The following is a 12,214-nucleotide window of genomic DNA, read 5'->3' on the forward strand; positions in this document are numbered from 1 at the left end:
GATTGTTGTGTTTCTGTGAGATTTGGTGAGGTTTGAAGACAATGTTCTCAAATGAGACAGCCTGTCTCACGATCTCTGTTTGATGGATTTGCGGTAAGGACATTCAAGTTGTTGTTTTTGTTTTTGCTCCACAACAAACTTATGCAAGTGTGCCCTAACGGACTTTGCTTGTTTGTGCAAACAGTCATGCTGGAACAGAAATGTGCCTTCCCAAAACTCTTCCCAAAAAGTTGGAAGTAAACAGCTGTCCAAAATTATGCAAATACAAGGTGAGCTTAAACAATAATGTAAGATAAATTAAGAGAAACTAAGGCCACTTTCACATTAGATTTCTAGTTTCAAAAAAATATTTTGCCCGTCTCTTTCAGACCAATTTTATCAAAGTCAAACAACGCATGTGCACATTTACACATTCGTTTCGGCTCGGTTAAATGAGATAATTAGATGTATACCGGTGCCAGCGCCCCAACGACAGTTGCTTTCAACACAAAGTGAATGTGAATCGCTAGTGAACATCACACTTTCTTACACACAGGCGGCAGTGACTTCAACCACACATTTTGCCTTTCACACGGGACCACGAGCTGGTAAAAGGCTGGAAAAAAAAAAATGCTCAGATGAGCAAAACTAAGCTAAGCTTATATGGCTTTCATTAAGATTCAAGAGGTATGTTTTGTTACATTTATACAAATAGAAGAAGATTAGTTAAGAAATGTGACTGACAAGGCGCTGACAAGAAAATCCTACTGATGGACGTGATGTCTGCTGCAACTGGGTCCAAATCCAAGTTTTTTTTTTTCTTTCCCGATTGTGTTTATATTAATGGGGTCAATGGCGGATTTTCCTGCAATCCAACACCCAAGTAATTGTTCTAAATTATATATGCTAAAAAACAGCATCTGTTGATGATGGAGCCATAACCTCCTTGGCGGAGGTAATCAGGAGCATGTCAGTACAAGGTAATGTGTGGGTTGAGTTTAGTGGAAGAGGAAGAGAGAGGGCACATTCAAATTGCACTTCGGGCTCAATTAAAAATTGACCTGCATTGGAGTGTTTTTATTCCATGATTCAAGTCCCTGCAGTAATAACTCAATTGCAAAAATAAACACACTGAGCCCCGACCAAAGTCTCGCTGGCCTGGAACTCTACATTTGGTGTTTTTAGTACAATTATCCTTGCACCGCATCTGGATTCTCCCATTCAAGACCATTAATAGGCCGCTGTGTGTTTGTGTGCGCTCACATGGTTACTCCCATTCATGGCGGTATTTGTGTGCACACGGGTGTGTGTTCTGACATGTGGATCGGAGCAGCTAATCACACCATTAATCACGCGGCAGCTCTGACGTGACACTTTTCGTCTCCACACACCTTCACTGTTATTTCTTTTAATGCTCACTGTAATGGGAACGCACACAAACACGTGCACACACAGACCTACATTGCACCAGAGCATGTGCTTTCATCTGAACCCAGTCCGCACCAGACCGCATTTCAATATTGTGTTGGTGTCATTAAACTTTTACAGTCTGACAATCTCTGAGTAAATACAAGTAACTCAAACTCTATACACTATTCACTACTGAATGGATGACAAGATGGACTGGAATGCGACTAATCGAATGATCGAAGATCAATTGTTGGACCATGAGTGAGTTTGCAGAACTCGAGAAAAGAGTTGTGAGAAATACAGTAGATCTAAGTAGGTCTAAGAGGGCAACACAGTGTGCCCACAATCATGAACATGGCCAACAAGTCCAATACACTTCAGGAAGTGGCCATCTTTACAGCATACTGCCAGATGTAAACTCTCTAAGTCAGCTTCCCAACCCAAGTATCTCCATACAGCTCATCTTCTTCTGCATTATCTGCACTCGAGCACAATTTTAGGAGGCTTATCTATGAATATGTCATAAAAAAAAGCTGAACAATAGGGAGGACGTTTTTAAAAACCCAATCAGCAATCTTGTGATGAGATTCATGTCATGTATGGCGGAAGAAAATAGTGAGATAAAAGGTTAGCAGTTGTGAAAGACAAGTTTATCTTATCTGAGAAATATGGAAAACAGAGATCCATCTCTCCGACCCCCACTGATTCACTTCATCAAATGTTGCTACACACCCATAGCTCAAGATGTCTTTTCAATCGCTTGTAAAAATAAAAGACAGGTGGATTTTTTTTTTTTTACCTGTTGAACAGTGATTCATTACAAAAAGAAAATCATGATGTCATACTTTTTACGATTCAGCTTGGATGTAACACATCTGGACCTTGTAGAGATTTAAGTGCAACAGGTTCTTCCCCCTTATATTGCAAGCCAACTCTCTGTAGAATTGCATTTCTTTCGTTATTGATTGACCCCCAGACCCTCTGAGACGGACCCCGGAATCAACGGCTGCCCTGTCCCCTCCAGTTTGTAAATGAGCTCAGCAGATTACAGTGCTGTCTCCCTGTGGGCCGCACTCTGAGTGGTCCTGTAGGGGTATACTGACTGATGTCTTCCTAAAACAATAAAAAGGATCATTATTATGATTAGCCAGCCAATAAACTCTGTCTCCCACATCCTTAATCAATGAAATTGTGTGCAATGGATGCATAATGTGCGTCTGTGGGCTGATTTGTCCTTTGAATCCAACTAATTTGATTGACCATTTGGCCTCCAGTGTAAAACAGCAGGATTCATCCATGAGGCCGACACACACAAGAAGAATGCTTGGACTTTTTACAAAGTGAACAATTGTGCTTTCCCACCCTCTGGTCTCACTCCCTGCTTAATATACACTTGGCGTGTCGTTGACCAACAAAGGATTATCTTCATTTCCTGTCCGGTTGGAAGGGTGACAATGAAATGTTGTTGTCATGACAAGCGTGTAATCGATCTTCATAAAACTCAGACCGTGTGCACTCAGAAGTCATGAGGTGCTATAATAAGAGGGGAGATAAATCCTAAATCTCCAGAATTACAGAACATTTTTATAAGTCTACTAGATAACAGCTTTTGGGTAACAGAATAAACATAGTCCTTACATGAAAAGCTGCGTGTTAATGCACATATCACGTGTTGGTTTTAGGACCACAAGAGCTCATGTTAGCCTCCAAAATGGCAAGCATATACTGTAGCTTGGACTGACATCTTATTTATAAGGGGGTGGATATCTTAGTTCAAGTGCAACATGTGATTCCAATTGAACTTCCGTAGGCCCAGGACATATTGAGACCCTCAGATATACATTGGTGGGAGATGGATGGTTAGAGTACATGACCGTGTGACAGGAGGTGAAAGGAAAAGGAGTCGGAGAGGTCAGAAATGGAAAGAAAATACACACAAAGTAAAAAAAAATAAAAAAATGGGGGGGGTGGTATTGCGGACAAATGAGGAGAAAGGGCTTGGATGAAGGCACCCTTAGTGGTGGGACTGCTGTTGACAGACTGTGATGTCACAGGGTAAAGGAGACGCTACCAGGCCAGACCGATCTCTGAGTAATGAGGGTTAAGAAAACAGATTTTTAACACATTCCAATGTACAGGATATTGCTGGAAAAGCATAGCTAATCAAACACACACAAAAAATGCAGATCAAAAGGAAAAGGTTATGGATGAGAGAAAAGTGGTAAAGAAGTAAAGGTAACGATTTAAGAGTGCAAGTCTCTCATAAATCAGTTCAGTTCACTTCACGTTGTTATTCCTTGGCGTCACAGGAAGATGTGTTTATAATTTGTGTTATGACTTACTTGAAATTATGTGTGTGGAGAGTCAGCCGGACAGAAACAGATGCGTCCGTGGGATGCCCCAGGGAACCATCAATACTGCCCCTGAAAACAGCGCACTTTAGCCTGTCTGTGCGCACATTTGTGCTTTCATGTCTTCCATGAAAGTGTGATATATTCCTTCAGCAAGATCATGGGGAGCCTACTGATATCAGTTCCCTGAACATCCATGATAAAGTTTGTGATCAAGACTCCCCACCGCTTAACTATCCAGCTCTGCAGAGACATCCCATGGGGATTTTATAGCCATTCCTTGATTGCAAGTGTGTGAAGCTGCAGCATGGGCTGCTGGTGGTGTAGTGTTGGGATGAGGGGCGGGGGGCTAGCTATTCAGTCTGCCTCTGGTGAGAGCAAGCAGAGGACATGAGAAGGGACATTGTTGACTGACACTGTCATTTATAGACTTGAAAGTCAAAGGAGGAAGCGCAAAATGTATATTTCCAGCATTAAGACTAAAATATTAATTATTACATAGTAATTCTGTGCTTCAGGCAAAAATGCTTGAATGTTAGCCACCCCCCCCAAAAAAAAAAAAAACCATGACAACAGATGGTTCCCCCAGAACTAGGCGAGTTTGTGTGTGTTTTCACTTCACTAATAAAATATACAACCCACTTACTCTGCTCACTCTGACTCCCTCACTGGTGCTCTGACCGACTGGTCTAATTGAAAGGGTATGTATCAGTTTTACAGCAACAAGAGGAAAAACACAAGGGGACAAAAATCAACAAATCTGCCAAAAGTAGCTAAATGTTTAGAGTGGGAGCAGAGACGAGGAGAGGTGGCTGACTGCTCCCAGAGATGAGCAGGACCAGACGGGCCACCGGTGCATTCCAGGCGGGAAGTCAGATAGAGAGGCACAAGCACAGAGTAGGACCAGGTGGCCTTGTGTGTAAGAATGCAGATTAATGACACACACAGAGCTCGCTAACATTTGTCCCAAACTAAACTATCAGATTCAGCTAGTGACAATATTTATCATACGCAACAAGATCTACAGATGCACTTAAAGAGGAATTCAATGTGTTTTATATGATCTATTAGAGTGGGGGGGGGGGGGGGGGGGGGGAATATACAATACTGTAAAAGTTCTACGCTGATGTACGAATTTGCCAAATTGTGCACTACAGTTCAATTTGACAGTATTTCATTTAGGTTTCAGTGTCAACTTGAGCTGAAGACAAATGGACGATACGTGTGACTGTATGTCCAAATGTAGTTGGAGAACCCTGGTAAAATAAATTAAATAAAAATAAAATGTTGGAAGAAAAAAAAAAAAAAAGAGCAGCTGGTACATTTCTCCCAACCATTCACTTCCAGCCTTACGTGTAAGGCACTGACAAGACAATAATAATTATTAAACTGTTGGTAGGTTTATTTTTCCACTGAGGGCAGAGCCAGGTTGTCTGTGGTCTTCATGCCGAACACATCCTGAATCGGACTCCACATCTGAAGCAAAAATGTCAAGATTGAGATAGTGATCTTGAAAAGCAAATAAGCATACGAGTACCCAAAGCCAGTGCTTTTATTATACACCAGCTCTCGCTTCCAGGTTCATTGTATCAACCTTACAGGATCAGCAAAGGCTCGGGTGGATCCTTTCTGTAAACCCGCATAAATAAATAGAGAAAGCTTGATCGGACACCAGGCAAGTGAAGCTTGTGATGCAATTGGCAGTCCCCCCCCCAAAAAAAAAAAAAAACTTACTACAAGACTTTCTGCCTTTTACATCAACTCAAGCATAACATACGGTATATTAGGTTTGTCAAATTGTCTGGCAGAGCCTGGCACAGGGCTCCAACACAAACTAACAGATGAAGTCTGACCCCAAAAACTTCAAAAAACAGCAGTTCGTAATTTCTTAAAGGGGAGGTTTGCTTTCAGCATTTATTGTTTATCTGGTTTTCTTTCCCCAAGTACCACAAATGTAGACAGAGCCTCTAAACATGCACATGCACAGACATCAAGCATCTGGGTTCTTTAAAGTGCCCTGTCACCACTGAGAAAGGTGAGCGAGGTGAGTCAAAAATGAGTAACATGGCTGCCAAGACTTCTTCCTTTCATTCATTTATATTAAAAAAAGAAAAGAAAAATGAGGCAAAGAAGAATGCCATTTGAAGAGCTCAGATGACATTGAAGAAGCATAATGAAGGGAACTAAATAGAATGCAGGCTGACACCAGGGGAAAATAATTTGATTAGCGCTCTTCCTGGAACCGTCACTTTATCATGTTGGAGCTAAATTGTCAGAATCATCTTTATTTGCAAAGTATGCCAAAAACACAAGGAAATTGTCTCCGGTAGTTGGAGGCGCTCTAGTACGACAACAGACAGCCATTTGACAGAGAATACTTTTAAGACATAAAAACACAGGACGGAGAGTCACTGAGAAATGAAATGTTACCAGTAGTGTTTACGTTTTGTGTATTTATTTTTTGACAATTGTGCAAATGATGCAGAGTCCTCTAGCAATTTAGAGCAGTTTGAAATGACTAATAGAACAATAGTCTGGAACAGTGTCAATTGTGCAAATGGTGCAGTTACTTCCCAAGCACAAGTGGCCCATATTGGTCAACAACAGATATGTAAGTAGTGCCGAGTGTCGAGACTACTACAGCGAGTGCACGGATAATGTATGATTGGCCCGACAGAGCCGTAGCAACAATCTCAACACAAAATTAGCAGCATGTTACAATAGAATTGTAAGTTAACTGTTAAAGAAGTTAATGGCAAGAGGGAAGAAGCTGTTGGAACATCTGCTTGTTTTAGTTTGCATTGTTCAATAGCGCCTACCTGAGGGAAGGAGCTGGAAGAGGTGGTGACCAGAATGTGAAGGGTCCAGGAGGATTTTGCATGCTCTTGTCTTATTTCTGGCAGCGTGCATGTCCTCAAAGGTGGGAAGGGGGGTACCGACATTTTTTTCAGAAATTTGTCTGGAGCTTTATGACAAAGCATGCTCTAAGACCCCTTATGATGAGTACAAATATTGGAACTTTTTTTTCCCTTGCCTGGACGCAGGTCACCGGGGCCCCCCTCTGGAGCCAGGCCCAGAGGTGGGGCACATTGGCGAGCGCCCATGGGACCCGGCCGGGCACAGCCCGAAAAGACAACGTAGCTCCCCTTCCCATGGGCTCAGCACCTGTTGGAGGGGTTAAGGGGGTCAGGTGAATTGTGAGCTGGGCGGCGGCTGAAGTCGGGGACCATGTTGGTCCAACCCCCGGCTACAGAAACTGGCTTTAGGGACATGGAGCATCACCTCTCTGGCAGGGAAAGAGCCTGAGCTGGTGTGCGAGGTTGAGAAATTCTGACTGAATATAATCGGGCTCGCTTCGACACACAGCTTGGGTTCTGGTACCAGTCTTCTTGAAAGGGGCTGGAATCGCTGCCACTCTGGAGTTGCCCACGGTGAGAGGCGCCAAGCAGGTGTGGGTATACAGACTGCCCCACATCTCGGTGCCTGTACGTTGGGGTTCACCCCAGCGGATGTGAGGGTAGATTCCCTATGCCTACAGGTGGGGGAACAGGTCCTGACTGTTGTCTGGGCCTACACACCAAAAAACAGCTCAGAGTACCCACCCTTCTTGGAGTCCTTGGAGGGCGTGCTGGAGAGCACCCTTGCTGGGAGTTCCCTCGTTCTGCTGGGGGAATTCCCCTCTCACGTGGGCAGTGAGACCTGGAAGGGCATGATTGGGAAGAACCCCAAATGGACTTCTGTGCTTGTCAGGGATTGTTCATAACGAACACCATGTTCAGACATGAGGGTGTCCATATGTGCACTTGGCACCAGGACACAGTTTGATGATCGACTTTGTGGTCGTGTCATCGGACTTGCGGCCACATGTCTTGGACACTCAGTTGAAGAGAGGGGCGGAGCTGTCAACTGATCACCACCTGGTGGTGTGTTGGCTCTGATGGTGGGGAAAACACTGGTCCGACCTGGCAGACCCAAACGTATTAAGGGTCTGCTGGGAACGTCTGGAAGAGTCCCCTATCAGAAGGAGGTTCAAATTCCGGTAGAACTTCGCCTTCCTCCAATGGGAGGCGGGGGACATTGAGTCCGAGTGGACCATGTTGCGCAAATCCATTGTCGAGGTGGCCATCCTAAGCTGTGGCTATAAAGTGGTCGTGCCTGTCGTGGCGCGATCCCCGAACCTGTTGGTGGACACCAGCGGTAAGAGATGCCGTCAAGCTGAAGGAGTCCCATTGGGCTTTTTTTGCCTGTAGGACTCCTGAGGCACTGATGCGTACCGGCTAGGCAAGCGGAATATGGCTTTTGTGCTCGCTGAGGCAAAAACTCGGTCATGGGAGGAGTTTGGTGAGGCCATGGAGAACGACTTCTAAACGGATTTGAGGAAATTCCGGCCCACAATCCGACGGCTCAGGAGGGGGAAGCAGTGCACCATCAACACTGTGTATAGTGGCGATGGGGCACTGCTGACCTCAACTCGGGATGTTGTGAGTCGGTGCGCCGAATACCTCCTCAATTCTACCAACACGCCTTCCCAAGAAGAAGCAGAGTTGGGTGCTCTGAGGCGGCCTCTTCTATCTCTGGGTTTGAGGTCACCGAGGTGTTTAAAAAGCTCCTTGGTGCCAGGGACTCGGAGGTAGATGAGAGCCGCCTGGCGTTCCCAAAGTTTCTGGATGTTGTGGGGCAGTCCTGGTTCACACGTCTCTGCAACATTGTGTGGACATTGGGGTCAGTGCCTCTGGATTGATAGACTGGAGTGGAGGTCTCCCTTTGTAAGAAGGGGGACTGGAGGGTGTGTTCCATCTACAGAGGAAATCACACTCCTCAGCCTCCCAAGTAAGGTCTATTTAGGGGTTCTGGAGAGGAAGGTCTTTGTGGAAGTCAATTATAAGTTCAGGAGGAGCAGTGTGGTTTTCGTCCTGGCCGTGGAACAGTGGACCAGCTCTTCACCATCAGAATTGTCCTTGGGGGTGCATGGGAGTTTGCCCAACCAATCTACATGTTTTGTGGACCGTGTCCCTCGGGAATACTGTGGAGGAGGCTCTGGAAATATGGGGTCCCTGTACGACTGGTGTCAAGAGTTTGGTTTACATTGCCGGCAATAAGTTGAATACATTTCCGGTGAGAGTTGGACTCCGCCAAGGCTGCCCTATGTCACTGATTCTGTTTATTACCTTAATGGACAGAATTTCTGGGTACAGCCGAGCTCCGGTTTAGTGGCCTCAGCATTGTGTCTCTTCTTTCTGCAGATGATGTGGTTCTGATGGCTTCATCAAGCCGTGACCTTCAACTCTCGCTGGAGCGGTTCACAGCAGAGTGTGAAGCAGCTAGGATGAACATCAGCCCTGCATGATCCTCAGTCTGAAAAGGGTGATGTGCCCTCTCAAGGTCGGAAATGAGATCCTGTCCCAAGTGGAGGAGTTCAAGTATCTCGGGGTCTTGTTCACGAGGGAGGGAAGAATATAGGAGGAGACCAACAGGTGGAACGGTGCAGCGTCTGCAGTGATGTAGACTCTGTATTGGTCTGTCATGGTGAAGCAAAACCTGAGCTGAAAGGCAATGCGCTCTATTTACCTGTCCCTCTGCATTCCTACCCTCACCTATTGGTCGCAAACTGTGGGTTGTGACCTAAAGAACAAGATCGCAGATACAAGTGGCTGAAAAGAGTTTCCTTTGCAGGGTTTCCGGGCGGTCCCTTAGGGACTAGGTCATCTGGGAGGGGCTCAGAGTCGGGCCGCTGCGAGAGGCTCCAGATGAGGTGGCTCAAGCATCTGGTTAGGATCCCTCACAGACGCCTCGCTGGTGAGGTGTTCCGGGCATGTCCCAAAGGGAGGAGGCCCTGGGGACGGCCCAGGACATGCTGGAGAGACTATGTCTCCTGGCTGGCCTGAGAACGCCTTGGGATCCCCCGGAAGAGCTGGAGGAAGTGGCTGGAGGAAGTGGCTGGGGAAAGGGGAGTCTGGGCTTCCCTGCTTACGCTGCTGCCCCTGCGACCCGACCTCGGATAAGCAGAAGAAAATGGATGGCTGGATGATTAGCCCCGCGTTATAGAAATTCATAACCACCCCCTACCTAAGGCTGATAATATGCCACTCATGCATTATTCATTGACAAATTCAAAGTTATGTAAAAATATTCACATTAACAAAAGTGAAAATACCTCATTGATGAATGCATCTTTAGCCACATCTGGATAAAAAAAAAAATAAAAAAAATATTTTTCTTGTGCAATGCTAGGGATGTATTGTACGTGTCAGTAGAGCAAAACCTCCTTGGAGATTGGCTTTATATCCGTATTATTTAACTGTTTTAACTTATCATAGTCCTGTAACAAGAGCCTTTTGTGTAGTCAATTAATGCTTTGGTATGTGATGTGGTGAATGCTGTCTGCTGGACTGCAGCGACAGTAAACAGTTCAGCTCTAACATGTCTGAAGAGTAAAGCACTGTACAAATACGAGGTGGATGTCTTCAGCTTTGTATCATTTTAAATCAAATCAAATACTTTGAAATACACTCTTAAACAGGACGGCCACTGTAAAGAAACAGACTGAATCTCACTACCTTTCATCACCCAATCAACTCTCCTTATACATCTTTGTTATTGAAATCACAGACCGGCCACATCTCCGCTTCAGGCTTTTGTGTGCCCGATATTCTTTATTCAGATCCAGAGTGACCTCTACTCATTCCAGAGTGGGGCAAAATATTAAGTTCAAGGAGGTTATTCAAACACGTTGAAACAGCAATGCTTGGTCTAAGTATTACCCTGAACCCTTCAATTACCCTCCTTGCTTTCCTCTCTCTCTCCTCATTCCTCGAGCCTTTCCTGTCCTCTAAAAAAACTATCGCTCACATTGGTCATTTAACTTCCACTTGGAAATACATTGAAAACTCTTGACACTGGGCCAGAAAGCCCTAAAATATCATGTGCAAAGAGTATAACCTGGTGAAGTGCCATTACAGAAGCACGCAGACTCGCACTAAAATTGCACGTGTTTGCACGTACATGATGAAAGACTGGTCTTGCGTCCCGGATCCTCAACGTGTTTTCTGAGCTCCAGTTGTAGGTCCTGGCAGTGGACCACAGTGGAACCACAGCCGACATGCGGTGGAATGGGAGGCCACCGCACTTATTTCCAGGAGCCATAGTGACACACAGAACAACACGCATACAAAGTTATAGCCGCATGTTCACCAATTTCCTTGATAACACTGTCCTGACGATGTGATGCTTGTTTAGTTTAAAAAGTGGTTTGAGGTAAAGGGACAGATCAGTATCTGTGTCCCACAGTATGAAAAAAAAACACCCCAGACAATTATGTAACCAACGAATGTGGTCTCCGGAACACAGGCTAGCTAGGACTTGGCCCAATGCAAGTTTAGTGTGCATGGATGCTTGAGACAACACATGTGAACTGTCCTTTGGTCTGGATTAGCCCCAATATGACTGTTTTCCTTGGAGGCGGGACTGTCGGCTTTCCCGTCAGAGAGTAAAGGATACCCAAGTTCACACTAACATTCAACCCACACTCTGCCGATTACAGCTACAACCATTTGGTGCTACTTCCAGTAATAGTTGCTCTGAACAACTAAACTAGAACGAAAGTCCTTTGACCTCCTACGTTAAAACCTCCCAAACCTTGTACAATTTAGAGATCAACCAAAATTTTGAGATTAAACCATTAACATTATCACATCAGTGAATCTTACATTATCATTGAAAAGTGGCTTTACTCCACAGGTGTGTTTTGCTTTTTCTGTCTTCAACTGAAAGGAATTAGAATGTGACATGCATTAAAAACAAAAAAATATGCTTTTTATCTCCTTGACACCTATTAGTACCGTGGTCACCAACCTTTTTGAAATTCAGAGCAACTTCTTGAGTACTGATTACTGCAAAAGATTTACCAGTTTAATAGGCACTTCTCAAATCCCAAATCAGAATCAGAATCAGAATCATCTTTATTTGCCAAGTATGTCCAAAACACACAAGGAATTTGTCTCCGGTAGTTGGAGCCGCTCTAGTACAACAGACAGTCAATTTACAGAACACTTTGGAGACATAAAGACATTGACAAAAAACAATTGTGCAAAAAGATGCAGTCCTCTAGCACTTAGAGCAGTTCGAATGGCTAATATCGCAATAGTCCGGTGCAATGACCATTGTGCAAAGGGCACTGAGACTTCAAGGAGTGTATGCGGATTAAAGTGACGAGTAGTGCGATAATCTGGGACAATGGTTGTGCAAATGTTACAGATACTCCTCAATCAATGTTTTCCTTTATTCATGTTATTATTCATAATGAATAGAGACAATGATTATTTTCATGATTTTTCACAATAGTTATCAATAATGACTTCACAAGATAGAAAACAGATTAATATGTAATGTAACACTATTTCTATAAATCTCTGCAAGTGTTTACATTTTCAAATGATCCCTTCGATGACATTCCCAGGAAGTCACAATGTCCCATT

General features: G+C 44.4%; 1 protein-coding gene across 1 annotated transcript in view; it reads right to left on the reverse strand.

Annotated features, from left to right (window-relative positions):
* Positions 1–12,214, reverse strand: part of LOC133489445 (ERC protein 2-like) — a 138,971-nt gene that overhangs the window by 45,868 nt on the left and 80,889 nt on the right.

This window comes from Phyllopteryx taeniolatus, chromosome 1 (genome assembly GCF_024500385.1).
Source record: "Phyllopteryx taeniolatus isolate TA_2022b chromosome 1, UOR_Ptae_1.2, whole genome shotgun sequence".
Classification (NCBI taxonomy): Eukaryota; Metazoa; Chordata; class Actinopteri; order Syngnathiformes; family Syngnathidae; genus Phyllopteryx; species Phyllopteryx taeniolatus.